The sequence below is a fragment of the Mesoplodon mirus genome (genome assembly GCF_964341445.2).
Source record: "Mesoplodon mirus genome assembly, chromosome: 1".
NCBI classification, from domain to species: Eukaryota; Metazoa; Chordata; class Mammalia; order Artiodactyla; family Ziphiidae; genus Mesoplodon; species Mesoplodon mirus.
This window is the reverse complement of record NC_138976.1, coordinates 32,560,749-32,584,638: the sequence shown is the minus strand read 5'-3', so window position 1 is coordinate 32,584,638 and position 23,890 is coordinate 32,560,749. Positions and strand designations below refer to the sequence as shown.

The window sequence follows — 23,890 nt, the reverse complement described above, 5'->3', positions numbered from 1 at the left end:
AAATACAGTTAATCAACTATATTTCAATAAAATTTTTAAAAAGAAAAAAAGAAATAATTGCCCTGCTTTTTCTCAGGAAGCCAAAGTGTCTGATCTATCAAATTTTGGAACAGGGTCATCTTCCTTTCTGCTGAGATTAATGCAGAAAATATCCTAAAAAGGTTACATTGACCACACAACATCGCTTTGAAACGGAATCTTCTTCCCTCCAAGCTACATCTTATCTCTTCGGGGCAATGTTTACTTAGCTGGTTCATTCATTCATTTGTTCACTAACCGAGCACTCAAGATCTATCACTTATCAGGCACATTATTAGACCCCAGATCAAGGTGATCCTGTAGTCAAGGTCATTCTGATTCACAAATGGGTCAGTGAGCTGTGGCCCAATATCAGAAGGAACAGCTTCAAAACAGGACAGGCAGGCAGCCATATGGAGCAAGTCCTCGGTCAACAAGTGCATCTCTTTATTGTTAATAGAAAAAAAAAAAAAAAAAAACAGAAGCTAATTGGGTTGGTCAGTAGCGATCTCTTTGTATATAGAAATCAACACAATGTCACATCCCTTTGTTTCTGCCAAAGGTATAATATGAAAAAAAACTGCATCCTATTTAATTGATGAATGACAGATATTCTGCTAACATGGCCTCCATGGTGGAAGGGAGGGCACGGGGCATGGGGGGATGGTGGTGGTGGTGAAGCACAGTAAGTAGCCTGCCACTAAGATGACACTTCCCAAACCTATATCACTTGGTGTACTGTACCCTTAAGGTGCCCTGGAGGTACTGAATTCCTAGGGAAGAAAAGACGAAAGCCTATTCCATAGCTCAAATTATTAGCAGCTACAAATATCAAGTTCTGACAGCACCTCTTTCCCTTTTCCTGCTTCCTGCGTGTGAGACAGGAAAGCACAAGCGGCTGCTTCTTTCCCCCTTGCCAGCCTAATGATACTGAATTTCCAAGACCAGTGGTTCCTAAATCTGACTTCTAAGAACACACATTACAAGCTCCCACCCCAGACCTACTAAATCTCTCTCCCGTAGTAGAAGCTAAAAATCGGTTTTTAATAACCTTCTTTTTGTTTCCAAGTTCTCAGAATGATTCTGAAGATCCGCCCAGGTGAGGAATCACTACCCTATACCACAGTTATGGTGATTTAAAAAAAAAAAAAAACAAATTCAAAAGGAACTGTCCACCCCATCGCACCTGATTCCCCATACTTGTGGTTCCTCAAACATTTGCTTTCTGAGCAATGAAGAGAACAGAAGAGCCTCCTCCACCACCACCCAAATATCCAGCGATTAGCATACGAGACCCACAGATTCTTCACATTCTGAAGCTGTTAAAACAAACACCATGTCTGGTGCAAAGTTTGCTCAGCAGCCCCCATGGTTGTGTGGGCTCCCTTATCCACCTAAATGAACAAGCCAAGGCTGCTGATCCCAGGTAAAATGATAAATATATCAAAGGAGCCTCAGACTTAGACCCTGGATTCCATCCAGATTTCAGACCAAAAGATTGACTAATCCCTTGCTGGCAATACAAAAATAATGACAAAAATAATAATACAAAAACAAAATCACCTGTTCTTAGCCATATCGAATAGCATCTTTCCTCGAAGTAATAACTTTACTCAGGGTACTTTCAACGTCAAGCTTAGCCTAGCCCACACAAGAAATAACTAAGGACACGGATGCAGGGCTTCTGTACAAGGTACCCTGGGAAAATGCAACTCCTGAGAATCGGCTGGAATGCAATGTGAAGATTAAAATTGGAATTAGTAAACAGGACCATGAAGAGAAAAGTCTTTTCATCTTCTGTCCATACACTCTCCTGCCCTCACTAGGCTAACATTCACATGGTCCCGGCTTCAGAAAGGCTTTGACTTTCCTGCTATTCTCCTAGTCTCGCTTTAACACATACTTTATATTAGAATGCGTTCCAGGAAGCATATGGCAATAGAACTAGGTCAACCATTAACCAAATAACAGGAAACTGCTCTGCAGCGCACACCCTTCAAAAGCTTGCTTAATGGGCTGGCTCTTCAGAATATGTCCTTCAGTGAGGTTGGACTAACAGGATCCATGGGTTTCTTTAACGCTGCAGTCACCTCATACCTAGAAGGTTTTCTGCACACACTAGACTTTCAATAGTCGAAATCATTCCACTGAGATGTTCAAGAACCAAAGGCAAAGGTGAGGAAACACGTTTTCTGAAACTGCTTGACCATCTTCAAAGTGCATGACTAGTGTCCTGGCTCCACTGCTTCGTTCTTCCAATTCTGTTAAACTGATAGGAAACACTACATACTCATCTTTTCTCTCTGTAACTTGTCTGTATTCCTTGAGCTTCCATACCACCATGAAATACATGCCATGATCCATTTAGACTTGATAAGCCAAATAAAGTCTTGGGAAAATATGTCTTCTTTTGTCGTATAAAACTACGAATGAGTTTCCTCCAGAACCACCCGCCTTGAATCCTCGAGTATTGCTGAGTTTGAACGTTTCCTCTCCAGTGTTTCCGACCCAATTCTACAAAATCTAACTTTACAATGGCCTGAAGAGTCATTCAGGATCCTACCGGTAAACGGTCGTGCTCAAATTAGTATTCTTCAGAAACTACCAACCATCAAACTCTCCTTGGCTTCTTCAACCTAGACTGCAATCTAGACATTCTTACTTCCAAAACATATTGAATATAGATTGTAGAGTTGGGCCGTTTCCCTTGATTAATATTAACTCTCATTTTCCAATGAAAATGTCAGTGCCAAATCTCCACTTAACTAAAGTTGGATGCTGGATGTCTAGGAGGGTTGCAGTAGCCACCACTGCTTAAAAGGAACTAAGAGATTTTTGATTTCGGAAATGTCTGATTTCAGAGATGTTTGATTTCAGAAATCTAGGTGTGTTTGGGGAACAGATATTCAGGAGCAACATGACCTTTTAAAAAAGTGCTAGACTTGATTAGCTAACTCAACCCATACTTATTGATTATGAACATCTGCCCCAGGCACTCAGCAAGGCACTGACATACAGAGATGAACAAGGGAAACCCCACACCTGCCTTTCCACAGCTTCGAGCTAGTTCCATTCAGTAACTGACCATGAGCCAAAGCAGTGGTTGGCCTTCCAAGTTGACTTGGCTAAATTTTAACTAAGTAAGGTCTTTTCCCCTGAAAACAGTCAACAAGGCTTCCTTGAGCACCAACCTAAGGAATGAATGGCACACTGGGCTAGAGGTCAAAGAGAAGCCTGTAAGAGTCATCCATAGTGTGCGGTCTTTTGGATTCTGGATACCCAAATCTCTCCCATCAGAGCTATTCTTGGGAAACATCAGGTTTCTCTTTTCAGGGAGTTAGTTGTATAACCACAGTCAAAACAAAAACACCAGAACTTCATCTAAGGAATTTAATAAATAATCCATTACAGAATGCTCAAAGATAGTGCACACAGAGGTTAAGGTACTTTTCTTCCCCTTTACCAGATTTTGGGGTCGTGTTTCATTGAGGAGCACACTGGCTCTTAAAAGTCACCATATAATAAAAGATACTCCTCAGCCCCTAAAGCCAAGAAGTTAAATGTTTATCAATCCCACCAGGATAAGCTTCAAGGAGCCTCCTCACAGGGATTTCAAGTGGACTCAAGTGTATTCGGACTCCTAATCAGATAGTCACTGTTTAACAGTGCCCTGCCTATAAAAAGTGTTTTATAAAAACTGAAGGATGGGAGAAAAGGGAATTCGTATTTTTTATGTGACTACAACATATCAGGCTCTGCACCAGAGATTCATATTTGTGATCTTATTTATTCCCCACAAGAAGTTTACAAAGTGAATTTTTTTTCCAGATCAGGAAATTGAAGATCAGAGATTAAATCATTCACTCAAGGTCACACAGCTACTCACTGGCTCTGAGGTCTATGTTCTTTCCACTACATACCATGGCCCTCACTGCCAAGGTCTTCAAGGGCCTCCCAACCCTGATAGCAAAGGGTTCCCTTCGATGCGGTCTCTGCATTAGAGCCAAGTGTTCCTTCCCGGTATGAGAGCACGCTGCCCCCAATACAATCTCCAGGACCCTTCAAAGAGGGTCCAGTGTTTCTCAAAGTGCCCTAACACTGATGATGGAAAAAGGTCAGGCCGGTTCCTGAGATACGAAGCAAGATGAACTCAGCGGGTCCTCCTGCCAATTGCCCTTGCCCTTACTCATCTGCTGGAGTATGCCAAGGCCTGCCAGGAATGACGCAGGCAAGGGTCACCATGGGTGATCCTATAACCTTCCAGATTACTCCAAAATAATAGCTCGGGGCTGCAACAGGCTGGCTCCTTGAAAACCCACCAGTAACGTTTCAGAGGAATCGAACCTCTCAAAGAAACTCTTTGCATCCGTCAACCTCAGCATGAAACCCAGGGGGTACAGAGTAAAGCAGAGGTCTAAAGGTAAAAGGTCTAGGAATCTGTGGACCTAATCCATTTTGGAAGTCCAAGTCCTAATATTGCCTGCTGGCTGCTCCTTTTTAATTCACAAAGGAGACACAATATATAATTTTCCCGTATACAGTTCTGACTACACATTTACACAGAAAAATGCAGATGAGTACCACAGTTATGAAAGGCCCAACTTTGGCCATTAATAAAACTGTGCCTCTGACAACCACTTTCTACTCACCAGCCCCACAAAACTGAGCCCAGAAAGGCAGGCTTGGTGAAATTTAGAGCTACTTAACATAAACAAACATAAAGCCCTCACTTGGGTTAGGAGGTGTGGCTAATTTTAGGTGACTGCTCCATATCTGATGAAATCTGGAGCCTGGGCTTCTGACTGGTTTAATGCAACCCTCGCGCCTGCATCTAACCAACTCCACCTCAAAATTTTCTCCACTGGGGAAAACAAGTGGTAAGGTGGCTGAAAGAAGGAATTCATTCCTGTGCTGTGAGGTCTTCCCAGACAAACTGTCCAGTCTGCTCCAGCCCCCGGGCTGCTGAGGCGCTGCACCAGGGGCTGACAACCACAGGGCCGCAGCATTTAGGAAGAGCCGATGAGAGCCAGGCCTCACGGAGCTTCTGCTGATCTGCATCCGGGAGTATTCATTCAGGAGAGGCTGTGAAATCCTTCCGAGCAGGCAGCAGAAATTGAGAGGGCTCTTGGTGATCAAGTGCAACTCCGCTGGTCCCATTCCTAGGAACGGAAGATTGGAATACTCCTTGCTTCAAATGCATACAGAACGGAGTCCCAGATACAAGAAACAAGATCAGCTGATATGAGAATCCACTTTTCCAAGAGTCAGTGACTTCCTCTCTCTCTCTCTCCCTTTAACACAGCTGCAAAGTCCACTGAGTGTCCAGCCAAGTGTACTTGTGAATTTCGTGCCCTCTCAGGCCCGTGAGAGGACCCCATTCCAGCCTAGTGGCTTGACGTACTCGGTCATCAGCCTTCAGGTTTAACGAGGGAAAACAATCTCCCCTTCGAATTGTAGGAGCTTTCTTTCCAGGAGAACTAGACAACCCTGATGGCTCTCTCCAGTTACACAGCAATTATGTAATTGCCGAGCTTCTGCAGAATCACTGGAACCATTCTGCAGCTTTCTCCTGACTACAGCTGCAGCACAATGTTCCGAGATGATTGCAGCCTTTGAACGGATGGCCAGTCTCAAAGCTGAACACAAAGGGACGTACAATGGGATTCCATCTCAAGCGCAAAGATGCTCCAGCGTCAAGAAGCCCTTTCTCCTCCTCCCAGGCTGGGCCACTAACTCCTTGCCTTTGCCCGCCCTACATGTGTGGGAAATATGGTTCACTCCGTTTATGCTGACAGGTTCCAAAAGAGGCAGAAAATCAGCTGAAGTTTTGCCATGGACCATGCACAAGGTAATTATTTAGCACATCATGGGAAAGCTCCAGAAGAGGACAAGATGCAAAGCGGGATGGTGGGGGGGGAGCATCTCTCTAGACTTCCTGCACTGGCATGAAATGAGTGCTTCCCTTCCTCCTGCCAGCTCCAATCCTTCATGTTGACATTACACATCCTGTACTGTAGATCCACCCCCATGCTGCCGCTTGCCCAGCTGAATTATCTCCTGCGTCACAGCGGTGGTAACAGAACTGCTGGCTCGGCAGACTTGAAAGCACCATTTCAATGCTTATTGCATTCAGCAACTGGACATATTACCAGTGCGTCGGTCGGGGCTGGTTTGTGGCCCTCTCAGCAGCCATGCAATACTCAACCTAACCCTTCTGCTAACCAGATGGTCTGTTTGCCTCTTGGGACCAAACCATTCAACTTGACTTTATTAAATTCTATCAAAATGTGGGGACAGTTTACAGCAGTGGGTCTGGTTCATCTCCAACGGGGTTGCTAAGATGAAAATGACCTAAAAATAACTGGAAACTAGACTTCACACCAACAGTAAATATTTAAATGATCTGCCAGATTCCACACCCCAGCAGCATTAACTACATGGTTCGCAAGTTATACTGTAAATATACACACACAAAGACGCAGAAATACATGCATCTAAATAGGAATCCTTGGCCCACTGCCTCCAGCCAAGGTTTCGCCACCCTCTGGCTCATTTAAATGTGGTTAAGGACAGCCATCTCCATCATAATCACTCCAATTACCAAAACAAAGAACCTAACACAACTGGTAGAGCGATCCCACCTCCCCTGGGTTCGACCACCTAGACACACTGCAGGCGTGCCAGGGGCTCAGAGGGCCCTCAATAAATGTTTGATGAATGGAGATGAATGGGCACACATTTCTTAAATATAACAGCATCTATAAAACACGTTTTATGAGAGTGAAGACACTAAATTCTTTCCAACTCTATCATCATCCCACAGCTACTCACTAGGAGCGCAAAGCCAGGCGGCGGCTACATGTCAAGGAGCAAGCCACCTGCACAAGAGGCAGTGGATGGCCAGTAACTGATCATTGCAAATGAACCGCAGAGGCAGCCGTTCATCTAGTACCTGGCAGGGTGCTGGGTGTTTTACATACATTATGCCTCTGAGCCTTCACCAGAGAGGGGATTTCACTCTAAAGATAAACTGGAGGTCAGGAGCAAATTAGGAACTTGACCCCAAGCGAAGCCAATCACTTTTCTAAAACCTGGTTGTCACAGATAAGTAAGGATTCTGCCACTTGGAAAGAACTGCACACAGGTGAAGGTGGCATCCCCAAATCCAACACTCCCTGAGGCCTCAAGGAAAATGGAAAAATCCTTCCACTCCCAGAGCTTCTCTCGCAGCTCGGAAGTTCTAGTTTCAGCCCCTCCTCTTTCTTCCCACACTTTTTATTTTACTGAGGGCATTCCACATTATTATAACCAAGACCACAGCCACAGCTTAAACCTCCATTTCTTTCATTTTGGCGTCCACCCTTTGACACCAAAAATCTCTCATTTGAGGGGCTTCCCTGGTGGCGCAGTGGTTGAGAATCCGCCTGCCAATGCAGGGGACATGGGTTCGAGCCCTGGTCCAGGAAGATCCCACATGCCATGGAACAACGAAGCCCGTGTGCCACAACTATTGAGCCTGCGCTCTAGAGCCTGCGAGCCACAACTACTGAGCCTGAGCTCTAGAGCCCGCGAGCCACTACTACTGAAGCCCGCGAGCCACAACTACTGAGCCCGTGTTCTGGAAAGAAAAGCCACCACAACGAGTAGCCCCTGCTCGCCGCAACTAGAGAAAGCTCACCCCAGCAACGAAGACCCGATGCAGCCAAAAATAAATAAATAAAATAAATAAATTTATTTTTTTAAAAAGTCTCTCATTTGAGAGCATCTTAGAGAGCGGAACACAGTAAATAAATACCTGGTCACTTTTTCTCTCCCCCTCAAATATCGCTGCACACAATTTTAAGTGGCGACTATACATTTTTTTAAGAATTAAAAAAAAAATTTCCACCTCCACCCTTGTCTCTCTGGAAATGTTCAAAATGTAAAAATAAATAAATAAGGCGTCATGGGTAATCTGCTCTGAAAGGTGAAAAAATCACTGCTGTGCTACCCAAGAACCACTTACATGTTCTTCATCTCTGCCACCACCATCACCAGCACGCTGTCAGGAGGCACCAATGAATGTTCTTCTGACTCGGCACAGACCAGGCTAGGTAGGTCCTGTTAGGCCCTATCAACACCCGTCCACATTTTGAAATAGCACCTACCCTGAAGGCACTCTAAAATTAGCCTCCTTACCCCTGAGATCTCTAAGCATCTGATATTACAGTACATTAGTAAGACCAAGTGGACATGGACTATTAAAATAAACATTTGCACAGAGAAGACCAAAGCAATTCAAAGCAAGGACACAGGACAGCCCTGAAGCTGGCTCAGAGCTACCTATCGGAGTGAAGTCATAAACAGCCAACCAACATTTATGTGAAATAGCACAGGCCAGTATTTTCACTGAAGAAATACAGTGTTCTTAGACAAAGCATTTTTGCCAGAATGACGCCAAACAGGAGGAACAATAATGACATCTTTCTTCCAAAATGCTTGAAGAAGTTCACACTGATGAAAAATTGTTCCCATACCACTGCAGGGAATATTTCTGCAAGGTGGATAGTAAGTGCACTTCTCCAAGAGGACATGGAATCATCCTTGGGTGGTTTACAAATCCCTACTGAACGCACATGCAGGTGTGGAGTGCTGCAGAGTCCATAGCCAGCCAGACCAGAGGCTCACAATCTGGAAAAGTCTACCTGTGAATGGACAACAGCAACGAGGACTACTCATCACATAAGACAGACACGGCACAAAATTAATCCAAACAACAAGTCTAAGACGAAAGACAAGACAATTCACACCTGGTAAAGCCCTCAGAGCAGACCTCTACCTCAGTTTCTCTATCCCTGAGGAAGAAAGACACTATCATTTTTCCAGTGACCATTATGAACCAGAACCCCTATACACATAATACTTTTTAGCCTTTATGTCAGTTCTACAGATTCATATTATCCCCATTTTATTGGGTAGGAAATCAAGGGAACAGAGAGGTTAAGTGACTTATTCAAGGTCACACAGCTAGGAAGGAACAGAGACAAATTTCATCCCATGCTTGTGCAATACCCAAAGGGTGCTCCACCCACTACACACAACTTCCTTAAAGACCCAAGCACAAAGAACTGCATGCTCACACAGAAATTCTGAGAAATTTGCATTCCTGATTCTTCAGGAAAAGTAAGTGCCTTCTCCCCAGCAAGAATATCCTGTCCAGGGCTTCCCTGGTGGCGCAGTGTTTGAGAATCCGCCTGCCGATGCAGGGAACACAGGTTCGTGCCCCGGTCCAGGAAGATCCCACATGCCGTGGAGCGGCTTGGCCCGTGAGCCATGGCTGCTGGGCCTGCGCGTGCGGAGCCTGTGCTCCGCAACGGGAGAGGCCACAACAGTGAGAGGCCCGCGTACTGCAAAAAAAAAAAAAAAAAAGAATATCCTGTCTGTCTGCCTATCTATCTATGTAAAATATATTTACATATTTCTACATAAATACATACACATACCCCCATATACCCATATACCCACAGACATGGCAGCCGAGTTCCTAATTGTTCAAACAGTTCAATGCAATGAAGTTCCACCATGGTGTGCAGATTTTAATTGCGTTACTTTCCCATATAACTGCATGTCAGAAAGGGAAGGCTGCCAAGTGACAATCTGGCCCAGTGATTCACAGTGTCACACTGACATACCCACTTCTGATACAGGTTGTTTATACTTCCTAGAAATCATTGACTTCATTTAAGAGATAACAGTAAAGGATGTCCCCCAGCAGTGACATGTTCTTTTTCTCTTGGAATACACTAGCGGCAAATGTCAGGAATTTGGACAAGGGGGGATCCCATAAAGTTAAAAGCCCTCGCTCTGTACTCCTCAGACCTTAATGATCATGCTGATAGGCAGCATCTTAAACACAGATGACTCTCTTTTTCATTTAAAGACTATGCCTTATAAAGTAAAAGATCTATTCAAATGAATCACATTAAATCTACTGAACAGGTATCATGGGCTGAGAAAAAAATCTAGCCAATTTTCAATTTTTTATGCTTCAAGATTCTTATGTGCTGACTTACTCATGTTTTTCAGCCATATTTGACTCAAAAACTTGAAAATTTATTTTTCTGTAGACATCAATACGAGCCATATAATATGTGCGTGGTCACAGACAAGATGATGTTGCCACCAACTTTTTTACTAAAATGAGGAAAAAGATGATGGGAAGTTCGCAAGAAGGGACAAAGGACCAGGAGGAACGTACTGGGAACGTCGGAAATTCACCGTTCAGAAGCTGCTTCAGAGAAGATCGCTAACACTTACCTGTGCTGGGGTCAATTTTGTTAATTGTAGTTGACGTCTAGAAACGGGGTTATGAATATAATTATCATGAAGCAGCAATTGGGCAATCACAACCTAATTAAACCCAGTGACTAGATTATCTTGTTTTTCCCTTAATAATCACATAACATTTAACATTTGCTCATTTCAGGACCTATGGGTGATGTTCATTCATTATTAACAAGCTACAGCCACTGGTCAGAGAAAGACTGGGTGAGGGATTCAAACACTTGAGTCAGCCAAGGGGTGGGGAGAAATTTCAGAGACATCTGAAATGTTCTTCAATCCCACTTCACTGCTCAGCCTCCCCAAATTACTAATGAGAGGCAAAGCCATGGGAGAAGATGCAAAGAATGATGAGAACTTCCACATAAGTGCAAGGATACAATTCTGCTTTCTTAAATGGGTGCTAATTTATGTGATCTATACAATGTGCTTTTTCACATTTTAATGCAATCTGTCTTGGGAGCGGTGATTTTCTTTTCAGGATAATAGGGGATTCCTCCACCAGGCCTAAATACATAAACTTTACACATTTACCTCCTCCGACATGCTCTAAAGCTCCCTCTCCTCCCTGGCTCTCATGTTAAGTGTGTTCTCAAATTCAATGTCCTGTTCCCAAGTGGATGTCACTGCACCCACAAAGAGACCTTGACCCAATTCACCTTCACTTTCTGCAGTGCTCCTGAGGGTAGCCCGGGTAGACCTCTCTTCAAAAAATTAAGAGGAAGAGGGCTTCCCTGGTGGCGCAGTGGTTGAGAGTCCAACTGCCGATGCAGGGGACACGGGTTCGTGCCCCGGTCTGGGAGGATCCCACATGCCGCGGAGCGGCTGGGCCCGTGAGCCATGGCCGCTGAGCCTGCACGTCCGGAGCCCGTGTTCCGCAACGGGAGAGGCCACAGCAGTGAGAGGCCCACGTACCGCAAAAAAAAAAAAAAAAAAAAATTAAGAGGAAGATTGAAGAAACATGTAAAGGACTGGTCTTTGAGACAGGCTGGTCTGAGGGAGCATCTTAGATGGCTGGGCACTATAGCTCAGACTGAAGACAGTCCCTGTGGCTCTAAAATTAGAAATTCCATGGGACTTTCCTGGTGGTCCAATGGTTAAAGACTCCACACTCCCAATGCAGGGGACCAGGGTTCGATCCCTGGTCAGGGAACTAGATCCTGCATGCCACCACTCAAGATGCCGCAACTAAGACCTGGCAGAGCCAAATAAATAAATAAATATTTAAAAAAAAAAAAAAAAGACTCCGTGCTTCCACTGCAGGGGGCATGGGTTTGATCTCTGGTTGGGGAACTAAGATCCCGCATGCCACAAGGTGTGGCCATAAATAAATAAATGAATAAAATTAAAATTCCACCCACAGAACTGCACGCTTTGGTACAGTTCAATTTTACTCTCTTCAACTATGTAGTTATTTTTTTCTGAGCCGTTTTCCCATTAAAGGACTTTATCTAAGAAAACAATGGTTCTTATAAGTTTGGTAGATAATGATACGGATGATGGGTAAAAGTGGGTGACTTTGTGACCTCCTCTAGGACGCTTTAGACACAGGACACATGCTTATCCTCCTACCCAGGTTTTGGGTGTGAGTCTGTCTAGGGACAGATGATCACCTGAACAGATCCATGGCCAAGTTAAGATTTTTATAAAACCACCACCAGTTGCTTCAAGGTTAAAGAGTCTACTCAGCAATTAACACCAACCGCCTGTCCTACAGAAAAGCTACTGCCCCGGGTATCTGAGGGATATCTGGACCTGCTCCATGGCCCTTAGTACAGCTTGTTACTCTATTAAGGGCATTTGTGGCCATACCTGAACAACAGCTTCCTTACTGTACTGTGATGTTTCAGGGAGGGGCAAATAAAACCAAAACATCCATCATGTCTCCATGATCTAAATAGAGCACATGGTGATCACTAAGGGCGTGGAGGATACTAGCACCCATGCTTTGAAGAGTATCTGCACTATTTTCCAAAAACGACCCTTAGACAGTGGAACTAATTTTCAAATATGTCTCTGTGGCTTTTGAAAACATTTCTCCTGCTTGCAGTAACCAGAGCCAGTACAGGGCACTCAGACTTTCAAAAGGGGCCCTAAGAAGAGAAAAAGTTAAGACACCTTCTCTACTTAAAAAAGAAAGTCATACAGCATTATCTTTCTGCTTGTAACAGGGAGGGGCTCCTTTTAAATAGCCATGTTTAACTACGTTACACTACTGAACTTGATACAATTTTTTAAAATTTATTCTCTAAATTTCCCCCTACATGGTCTCTTGGGCTTTTTTTTACCATCTTCTCTGTAACTCAGAATTACAAACAGAGGGCACTCTTTAGTTAAACACACTTTGTCAAGCTATTACAATAAGTTATATCTCTCATATCAACTAATATATTACAATTAATTTTCCATTAAGCTCAGAGTTCCTTCCAGAACACCAGGATATACTCCTGGCATAAGCAACTGGAAGAGACAAACCATCCGAAACATAAGCTATTAGCACACTAAGTAATAGCCACGGCCAGTTCCCAGAAGCTGAGAGCCAGGAGGTGGTCCCCCCATGTGTGCATCCTGGCTCCCCCATTACAAAGCTCCATGAAACTTGGGTAAATTACTTCCCCGACTTCAGCTTTCTCTACCATAGGAAAAGTCCCTGGTTCATATTAAATGTTAAACAAATGTTACCTAGTATTAATATTAACTATATGAGTCACTCCAAGAAGGGAAATAGCGTTCTGTTAACGGTTTATGTGATATTCCCACTCTATAGAGGAGTTGGCAGAATTTTTTGATGAAGCAATCATATTTAATCTCCTTATGGAAGGTCTTCTTACCCAACATCAGAAGGGAAAATACTCAGTTGACAGCAGAAGAGGGAGAGAAGATTTTTTTTATTGAAGTATAGTTGATTTACAATGTTGTGTTAATTTCTGCTGTGCAGCGAAGCGACTCAGTTATATACATATTTACATTCTTTTTTATATTCTTTTCCATTATGGTTTATCCAAGGAAATTGGATATAGTTCCCTGTGCTATACAGTAGGACCTCATTGCTTATCCATTCTAAATGTAATAGTTTGCATCTACTAACCCCAAAGTCCCAGTCCCTCCTTCCCCCGAGGGGGAGAAGTTCTTGTAGCTGAACTTTGACATTCAAATGAAAATGGTCTCTTCCACCCAGATCCCTTTGCCAGTTAACATTATGAAATACTAATTAACAGTCTTCAGTGAAGACCATTTAAGATAGAAACCATCGAAGAGAAAAGTTTCTGGGTGATAAGTACTTGTTACTGAAATCTTTCCATAATCCCTAGCTGGTATCTATGTTTTCACCATCTTCAGCCGATAACCCAGTGTTCAAATTTTACCCCACATGTAGGACCCCCAGATCAGGTCCAATCTGGGTTGGGTAATTGACATGGGATTGCTGACTAACTGGTCACACAGAGGGATGATGTAATTAGGGTTAGAATAGCTAAACGTTCTGGACCACGGTGGCCTTATTTTGGATTTTAAAATGCCAAGACTGGATTGACAGACCAGCCTGTGATGCACGGCTCCAGCAAGTGGCTTAATTCCAAACTAGACACAGGTAGTCATCACGGTCTACGCCTTTCCCCTCTGAAGTAAGCACATCTTTGTTCCCCACTTCTTCTAACACCCAGGGCGCAGGTAGAGAAGCTCTATGGATAACCTTAGCGAGGACTATCACATGTTCTGCCCATTAATAATGCAACTACTTTCTGCTGTGCTCTATTCTCTACTTTGCTCCTTTTCCAGGAAAATCTCCACCTAACTCTACTTACTTAATCAGCTCCTGCAAGTTTCCATCTGCCCTTTAGCAGCAACGCCGTATTTGTAACCCCAAAGTCACGTAAATTGTCTCCCAAGCCCAATTCTATGTTTTACAATAAGAACTGACCAAAGAATGTGGGTCTGAGCACTGGTCTTCATATTTCACATGCAATAGGTACCAAATTACAAGGTCCTTTTTCACTTGCTTTATTGTTTTCTTAAAAGCAATGCCTTTCTTCCTGTAGGCTCTTCCCAGTGGACAGACCTCTTCTCTTCTGACTTGTCAATCATTCTCCTGCCTCTCTTCTCCTTTTCCTTCTCCCATCCAAGCAGTCTCTCCATCCCAGCAAATTTCCACCACGTAATTATGGCAATGCTTTAGCTTACTTTTCTGTTAGCTTAACAACCCTATTTTCTACTTGTGCTGAAAAATGCTACTGTTTGCTTTTCTGATGGGCTAATCCGTGTATCCTTTCAAGGCCTAACTTCCCCTACCATGATAGCAGCTGGAGCACTGATTCACAGGTGCCTTCCAAAGCTTTTCATTAGCAATAGAAATGAGAAGGTTTAGAAAGCCGTTTCTTAATCTGCAGGTGAGTATTGGAACCTTTGTGCAGCAAACATCTTTCAAGTATCCCACATTGTGCCACTACACAATTATTTTCTGCCTAATAAGTACAATGCTATAGGCACATTTGTCCCGTTAAAAGGGAGAATGTTCCCTCAAAGGAGATCAGCACCCTGCCTTTCCCCCACCGTCTCTGGCATTTACAAGCTCAAGAGAAAAGCACTCAGCTGACATGAGCAAAACTGAAGGACAGTGACTTTCCCTTCTTAAATCTGAACAGGGAAGAGAAGAATTCCAAAATGTGAAGGCCTTAGCTCGTGTTCTGGTTCAACTGGCCAGACGAGGGCTTAGGGAACGAACTGGCCTTCCCCAGCCAGGCTGTGTGGCAGCTAAGCCTCTCCACAAATCCTGGGCTTCATTACTTCTGACACAGTTGTCTCGCTGGGGCCTTGAGCTCCTTTTGTACTCAAACCAATCTGAATCCAAAGATAAGTCTTGCCTACCCGTCTTGGACAAATGCTTGGTTTCCTACTAAGTGATCCTAACACATTTTCATCAGGACCCACTGGTTGCTTATGGAATTTTCCCCATCTCTCCTTGCATGGTCTTTGTGAAAAGTCTACTCGAAAGCCTGGCAAGTAACTTTCTGAATTAAGCACTCTTCATCTTCAAGGATTTATTTTTTGAACAAATAAGTACCTCCCCACCTTCCCTTCACCGTCTGGAGCAGGCTCTGCTCTCTCAATGAAGTTGGGGGTAAGGTGTGGACAGGGCTGGCAGAAGTGTTTTCTTAATATTCAGAAGCAACATGCAGTGAACTAAACAAGCCAACACATGAAAGCAAGGAAATCAATACCAAAATACCCATGACCTGGCACAAAAAGAAACCTTCCCTCCAAGAATAACGCAAGAAAAAAACCCTCTCCAGCTACAAATTAGGCAAGAATGCTTTGAAGACACCACGTCATGTGCTCACCAGAATTAAAAGACAATGCACTTGCAGGTGAACCATGTGGGTAACCTCTCAGCCCACACTACTCTGCCTCTTGTCCTTCCAAGCCCTGAAAAATCCAACTTGGTGTTGGAGCCACAGATCCCAAGACTACAAACCCTAGGTATGCGTCAACTGATAAGGACAGGATCCCTTGGAAAGTAGATACATTTTACAATAGCATTTCTGAGCAGAAAATGTAAATCCAATTGCTCAGTGTGTGCAGTTCTCCAGATACAAAGCTCAAGGGGACAAGAGTCAAAAGAGCTTCCTAATAAACTGTCAATGCAACCTAAATTCATAAAAATCCATTTTCCTTCACTTGCAAACTTCTCCACCTAGTTTTTATAAATCCCAGAGACAGTTCCACTTAGGATTATCTTCTCTCCAATGCCCCCCCGACTTTTTTTTTTTTTTTTTCTTCCTCAGTACTGGCATGCAAACCATGCTGTTTTAACTTCTTTCCTGTTCTCCCAGTTCTTCTGGAACATTTTATTTTCGACAGTCAACTCATCTGGAGGAATGCCACACTGAGGTCCAACTGTTTATAGCGTTAACTGTGTTTCTGCCAGAAGTCCACATCCAGCCCTACCTTCTCCAGACTGCCTCCTGGATTAAGAATTTATGCTTTCGTTTAGAAGAAGCTTAGAAAATGTGGAAACTTCCAAACATCACTCTTCTTCTTTACAAAGTTACTCTCACTTGTCTAAGAGGAATCAGAAATGGAAACCTGTCATCACCCTTCTTCAAGTACTGTCCCATCCCTCTCTCATGGTTAAACGTTGCACGTGCTGTTCAAACGGCATTTTAAGGATGACTTCATGTCTACTGGGGCATGGGAAATAGCTAGCCATGGGTCTGCAACAGAGAACTGGGCCTCAAGAAGGTACACGGAGGGCACATTTTTGGACGAGTCTGGAACACTGGGAAGCCACCAGTCATCGTTTTAGACTGGATTTCACTCTCTTGGCCATTCATCAGTATTACAAAATGGCATCTCTGCAAGAAGCCAATTGAAATCTGTACCAGGTTGCAAAATAGATCCTCGGAGTCCAATTGTGAGCACTCCGGTTAAGTTGCAGTAGACCCAGACAAACTTCCAAAGAAGAGCACTTGAAAAGGACTCCCCAGCCCTGGATGACAGAATTACAGAGAGGAGGACAATTAGAAGAAAATCACAGCTACAGACCCAAGAGCTAAAAGTCCCATGAACAGAATTGGCCTCTGGAGCGTATCACTTCTATGAATGAGCATGATCAGCCCCAGGCTCCCCATCACGCTACACTCAGCTAACAAAAACCAATACTCCTGCCCCACTAGCATATGATTTCAGGGTTTCTCAGATAGCCTTGCACTCTGGAGAGGAGAGTTGGTGTTTCACAAACCGCTACAATCATGGGCAGTAGGGCAGTGGAAAGGGCACGGGACTGGGAGTCAGCCGACCTGAGTTCTAGGCCTGGCTTTATTACAAATGAACTTTCTGACCTGTGCGAGTCACCTCACGTCTCTGTGCCAGTTTCCTCCTCAGTACAATGCAGGGGGAAGGGCAGATGTGAAGGAGGTGATCTCTCTAAGGCACAAAAAAACTAGCTTCTCAATGAAAAGTTCTGAAAGGTGACTATCAGATACTTAATATTCATCATTTAGGGTGTTACCAAGTAGTCATTTTAAATGATTTTTATGTTAATTTCTACTTGGGAAGTAATATATTTGTCCATAACCCCCCAAATCTCAGCTTAATTCCGATGTTCCCCGGAGTTCTTCCATAATACAATCAATCCCTCTTTTCTTTTCCTTTCTTATTTTTTTAAGCAACCTTCCCCAAACTAAGACTTGTGCTATTAAAAGAGCTTAGAACTTCCCATTTCCTTGCTAGGGCTAAAATTAAACTGTCCATTCCTTAGGGCCCAACATAACATCTGCCAGATGTCTTGGCATATCACACAAGAAGAGGAATTTTCTTCTAACATTATCTACTTTCCTCTCTGTTTGCTCATAATCAATTAATAGGTCACCAACACCCAGCTAATGTTTCCCTCAAAGCCACCAACTTCCTAAGTATGTGAACTTCAAAAGATGCTTGCTTTCACACACACACACACACACTCTCTCTCTCTCTCTCTCTCAGACACTTGATTTTTTTTTTCTTCAGCTCACTAGATTTTAGTAATAGACACTGGAAATATTTTCCCCACTTCTTCTGAATTTCTTAGTTTCCATATACCAATATCCAATCATACACCCATGTCAGGTCCTTTCCCATCTTAGTTCATTATTTATATATTTCCTAATTTGTGAGTGTGGCATTCATTGTGAAATAGCCTCTCTATTCCCCAGCCATCAACTTGAAACATTCAATGCAGCTTTGTCAGTGTTCTGTCCCATGAGGCAGTGAACTATAAGTCTGATAAAGGCACATACCACAAAGAAGATAAGTAAGGTTACCTTAACCAAGAAATCTCAATACCAGGAAAGAATCCAAGATAGACGAGACCCTATTAAACTCCATCACACTGAAAACGGGACTCTTTCCCAAGGCAACTTTACCATTCTTTCCTTTCAGGAAAACTGACCACAAGTACTTTAAAGTCCATTAGTACAGTTGGATTTCTTTTTTCCCCTACTGTCTTCCAGAAGACTCATTAGAAAGAAAATTTAAAAATATATACACATATATATGCAAAATAATTATTTCATCTAAAAGTTGTCTCCAACTCCAAAGAGTAAGGAAAAAACAAATCCTGGAGGAATGTGATCAATTAATTAGATGGACATAAATCTAACATGAGAAGGATTACGGAATCCAAAGACCCAACAAGAATCTTCTTTATGGCAGTGTGCATCACAGCTCACATATACTTCTCCAGAATGATCTCTCTGTGATATATTAGAGCAAATTAGGTAAAAACTTGCCTAACGAGCCTAATCAACTTGACGTCTCAAAAACAAAAAGGATCTCTGAGCTTTGACATCAAATGAGAAGGTTCCATTGGACACTTTATTTCTCTCATAGTGGTTTATCCTAAATACTTGTCCCAGTTCAAAGGCATATATCTAGAAAAATGCAAGAAACCATGTCTTGAATATAATGGTACTTCTCATGTTGGTGAAGAGCATCAGAGATGGATGTGTCTCTTAGGTAACCAGTTAGAACACATTCTCAAACTCCAAAATGCCTCTTAGATACCTAATTTTTTTCCCTCCAGAAAACCTCAGCTCTAAGGCTGAATATTTGGTTGCAAAGTAAAAAATATGAGTCAAAAAACATGGTTGCTGGACGGGCAACCAGTGTGTCAGCTTTTCTCCCTACTGAAAGAAGTAATGAACCAGATTTCCTGGTATCAACATCAACAACAAAGACATCAGGTAGGTGTGCTTCAAGATCAACTATAACGTACTTATGTTTACATAGACATATATGGTTAATTAGATGCAAAACTATCTGGTAATTACTTCCCCAAACAACTCTTTTTATCCCATTGCATTTGAACTTCCGAGTTTGAATATGTAGCAAATACATACATGCATTAGTAATTTGAAATATAACACTGCTGACATTCTACTTAAGAGCAAAAGTAATGGTATCAAAAAGTAACATTCAATAAATGAATAATGAAAGGTAGGATTCCAAGTAAGATTTTTTTAAGTGCTCTTGGAGAGCCCTAGATTTTTAATAAAGAAGCAGAGCTCTGAAGAGAAGTATTTTTAAATGAGCATACACATCAACTGCAAATCTTGAAAACCATACATCTTCGTCTGCAAAAACAGGGTTTTACTTCATTGACCATGGACAATTATCAGCTAAAAAACCATGTATTTCTCCTCTCCTTTCACACCCGTCAGAAGAACAATAACCCTCAATTAATGACACAATAGTTTGGTTTGAAAAATGTGATGTTGTCATATACAGCACTGAGCATTTACTGAATGACACTGCTCCCAGTTACTCAACAGAATATAATTACATCTGGAATCTAAAACCACCTCAATCTGCACAAAAATACTGTGGACAGAAAGAACTTTACACACACGCAAATCTAACACATAATGAGAAAGCAAAGCAAGAAAAAAGCTGGTATAAGTCGCTCACCAATGTGTTCCTTATTTCTGTTGAAGCTGGTACCTTGCTATATTTCTCCTTAGTTGAAAACGAGGTCCAATCAGCCTCCTTACAATATATTATTAATTGGTTCTGAATCTCCTCCAAGTTTTCATTCCACTGTGGAGCCTTCCTCACCTATCTTCAAGAGTCCGTCTAAAATTCTTCCAACATCTTCCCTCATCCTCAAGATGGCTACCTTACCTAATGGAAAAGCAACATCTTCATGGTTGGCTTTTATAAATTCCTCAAGCATTTCAGGATTTAGTTCTTTACTTGGATCAATTACATACATTCTCTAGAACTAATCTGTGAAGAACTCCAATCAGTGTGTGTGGACTGGGTAGGTTTGGGTCCTTTCTTCAAATCATCCTCACAAAATGTCTCCCTCTAAGACTAATAAATTCCTCCCAATTAGAAAGGTGAAGCTACCTGGACAGAAGGTTTTCTCAACTGACATAATACTTTAAAATTTTGTTTCCATAGTGACATTGTTAAGAAGACATCTGATATTTCTGAAGACTTAACAATACTTGAGAACACAGAAAAAAACAGCAGAATGGAAGGGAAGAGGGAAAACAAAGGAACTAAAAGAAGGCCTAATACACAAATGGAGCATCCTGAAAAGAAATGTAGACCTTCAAGAAACTGGTGTCAGCCAGTCTTAGAGTTCCTCTGAGATCTTGCAGGATTTGCTGTTGCTGCTGTTGTTTTGCAGAAATCAACCCCAACCAGACAATAAAGTCTTGCAATGCATCAAAACATGATGATAACCAAGCCCCAGAACTCCAAAAATCTCAGCTCAGGGCCACGACCATCTTCACAATGAGGAAATCACATTTCCTGGCGACTTGCAGGAGACCTGGAGCAGCTTAAAGTTGTGTGAAGACCTCAGTGGAAAAATGTTTAAGGTTTTCCTTGCCTTTCCGGAAGGAGGTCAAAACCCTCAGGTCCACTCAAAAGGAGAGAAAAAAAATTCCAAAAGTTTACTTTAAATTGGCAACAAACGCCTCCATAACTTGTGAAAGCACTCCTTAGGTGGGAGAAAAATGTGAGCAGCCCTTCCAAGCCCCTCATTTCCTTGCATAATGAACAGATAGTGAGGAGCCACCACAAGATTCACCCCCTGGAAAGGGAGAAGGAGAAGGCTGGCAAGCCTCCTCCTCCAGCCATCACCAACAGAGCTTCAAAATGGAGACATCCATAATTTTATAAACACTTCTCAGCTTTGTCTCCTGGAAACCCGCTCTCCTCCATTTTCTGGTGGAGTTACAACATGACACGGGCTTACCTGACTCAGTTCCCAGCTCTCAACCAAACTAGTTACTTCCTCAAAAATCCTGCAAGCCACCACCAGAAACAAAACCAAAGCAAACCAAACAGCCAACACAGACACTCAGACACGGCCCCCCGGGAGCCCTGGGAGAAAGCCCCAACTGGTTGGTCTTTTCCCATCCCAGACGCGTGCTTAAAAATGAAACTTTTTTTTTTTTTCAGTAGGGGAGGAATATAAAAGGAACTCCAGGCAGCCTCCCTCCCTCTCTGTAGGTTAGAAGCTACAATGAAAAGAAAATGAGGGTTCCTCCAGGAATGGTGAAAAGCCTGGAGAATGAACGTGAGAAGAAGCTTTGTGTTTTGGAGTCTGGACTGGAACCAAAGCAGACAGCTTGCAAATGGAGGACAGGGAGATAAAGAAAGGGAAAGAGAGGGGCTGCTCCTCTGGTGGGCGGCTGCGGCTTTCCCTCGCGCCTGGAAGGAGGACAGACCCCTGGGAACTGCACCAGGAGTCAGGCGACCCCCAGGCCCCTGCTTGGGGTCTTTTCTCCCCTCCTCCGAGGAGAGCCAAGCGTGTGTAATGGCTTCTCCTCTCCAGAAACCGTTGTCCTCCTCCACCAGACGCTTCTGAACCCCCAGCCTGGAGACAGCTCCTAGCTGCTCCTGAACCTGCGCCCCCCGGCCGGCCGGCGCCCCCCGCTCCTCGCCTATCTGCTCACCGGCAGCACCGGCAGCCGCCGCCGCCGCCCCCCGACACATCCCGACCCCGCATCCCAACTTCGGGGAGAGAAGAGAGCGAGCCAAATACCTGAGGAAGAGGGGGGTGCCAATCCGCACGGCTTTGCCATCGGGCTGGGGACAAGCAGACAGAGAGGGGGGAAAGGAAGGAGAGGGACAGAGAAAGAAAGAGGTCAACCCGCTCAGGTCGGGGCGGCCGGGAGCGCTCCCTCCTCTGCCCCTCGCTCTTTCCCTCTGGCTCTCGGCTCAGGTCTCCCCGACTCCCGCCCTCCGCCCCCCTCTCTGTCCCTTACTCCTGTGCCCACACCAGGAGCATCCGTCCTAAGGCTCCAGCTCTCTCCTCACTCATCTTTTATTTTCTCTTCTCTCCACAGAACTACACGAAATTAATTAAGCCACAGCGCTCCGCTCCCCCCCGGCAGAAGGAGCAGCCAGCAGGAAAAGCACAGCCACCTCCACCGCCACCACCACCACCTTCTCCTCCTCTTCCTCCCTCGCTTCTCCTCCTCCTCCTCTTCCTCCTCCCCCTCCAGCTCTCTCCCTCCTCCTCCTGCTTCCCCCCCCTCCTCCTCTTCTCTCTCGCTTCTTCTCTTCCAACAGCCAGTCCATGCAGGGGACTTCCTCTCCTCCCCGCTCCACCAACCCTCCTTGGCCGAATGAATGAGCGCGTTTGTGCCTCCACCACCCCGTGCTCTCCTCCCCGCAGCACTCGGACCACCCCGAGGTGCTGGTTAATTGCAGTAACTTACTGAAGAAGCGTCCCGGCGCCGGGAGGTGTTTCGGGTTCTCCAGCCCCACCGCCTCCTTATCCTTTTTCTCTTTCTCCTCTTCCTGCTCGGGTTATTGTTGTGGAAGTTGTTTGGGAGTCTCATGTGCTTCTGCCGGGTCTCAGCAATGGAGGATCGCCATCTTCCCTGCCTTCCTCGGCTCTTCAGACTCGCTGCAGCTGCAGATGACCTGAGATATCCGTCTCTCTCTCCCTCTCCCTCTCTCTCCCTCCCTCCCTCTCCCTCTCACTCTCTCCCTCTCTCTCTCTCCTCTTCTCTCTCCTCTCCCTTTCCCTCGCGCGCTCTCTCTCTCTCTCCCTCTCCCTCCCTCTGTGTCTCTCTCTGAATAATGAGCAACCAGAGGGAGAGAGAAAGCAAGACAGAAAGAGAGAAGGCAGACAATCTTCTGCCACACAAAACGCCGGAGCACCAGGGGGTGCGCGAAGCCTTTCTAATAACAACAACAACGCGCAGGAGAGAGAAAGAAAAAAGAAAGAAAGAAAGAAAGAAATGAGGAAAGGGCTGGAGGGGGGGGGGAAGGAAGAATTATCCAAGAGCTGAGAAGAGCAGGAGAAGGTGGAGGAGATGCTGAGGCTGCGGCTGCTGTCCCCCCTCCCCCCCGCCCGCCCCCCCCCCGCCCCGCTGAACCCCAGAAGGAGGCAAGGTGGTTGCAAAGTTAAGGCTGGGACATTGTCTTTGTCACTCAGAACAACACAGAGCCAGGCCAGTGAGACGCGAGAGGAGGCGGTGGCGGAGGACGAGGTGGTGGTGGAGGAGGAGGAGGAAGAGGAGGAGAAGGAGGCAAAGGAGGAGGAGAAGGGGAAGAGGCAGATGAGATGAATAAAGACCTGCGGAGAAGGCGGTGCGAGGAGCGCGGCGGCCGGGCTGAGGCGTGCGCGCTCGCGTCCCGGAGGCGCCCGGCCGCCCCGGCCGGCAGAGGAAGCCCCCAGTGAGGACCCTGCCCGGTCGCTCATAGCGCTCCCACCATCAGCCCTGCCCGAGGCGCCGAGCCCCGGCCCCAGAGAGTCCCTCGCACGCATCCATCTAGAGGCCAATCTTTGCAAAGAACACACATTGGGAACTAGAGGTTGCAAGTCTAAACCCAGATCAACCACGTGGGGCTTTTTAATCCCTTTCCAGCTTGCGGTGTATCTCCAGTGAAAAGCTCAAATTGTCCATTACTGACACGTATTTTGAAGTCTTCTCCTCCGAAATAAAGCCTCATTGTGCATTTTATTTCTTTTCTGATATGGTAAGGGGGTGGGGGAGGAAAGAACCCATCATTCTGAGCCTCGGAACCACCACTTTCTTTTCCTAACTTG

At 44.6% G+C, this 23,890-nt stretch overlaps 1 protein-coding gene across 6 annotated transcripts in view; it reads right to left on the bottom strand.

Moving 5' to 3' along the window:
* ZNF462 (zinc finger protein 462) overlaps positions 1-23,155 on the bottom strand; it is a 143,649-nt gene extending 120,494 nt beyond the window's left edge. For 3 of the 6 annotated variants that reach the window (XM_082624401.1, XM_082624405.1, XM_082624407.1), the window contains exon 1: positions 22,551-23,154. The gene's annotated coding sequence lies outside the window, so the exon portion shown is untranslated. Of the gene's footprint in view, positions 1-19,779; positions 19,993-21,871; positions 22,209-22,550 lie in introns of those variants that run through there. The other 3 variants (XM_082624403.1, XM_082624406.1, XM_082624402.1) reach the window with 3 other exon arrangements.
* Positions 23,156-23,890: the final 735 nt, after the last annotated feature.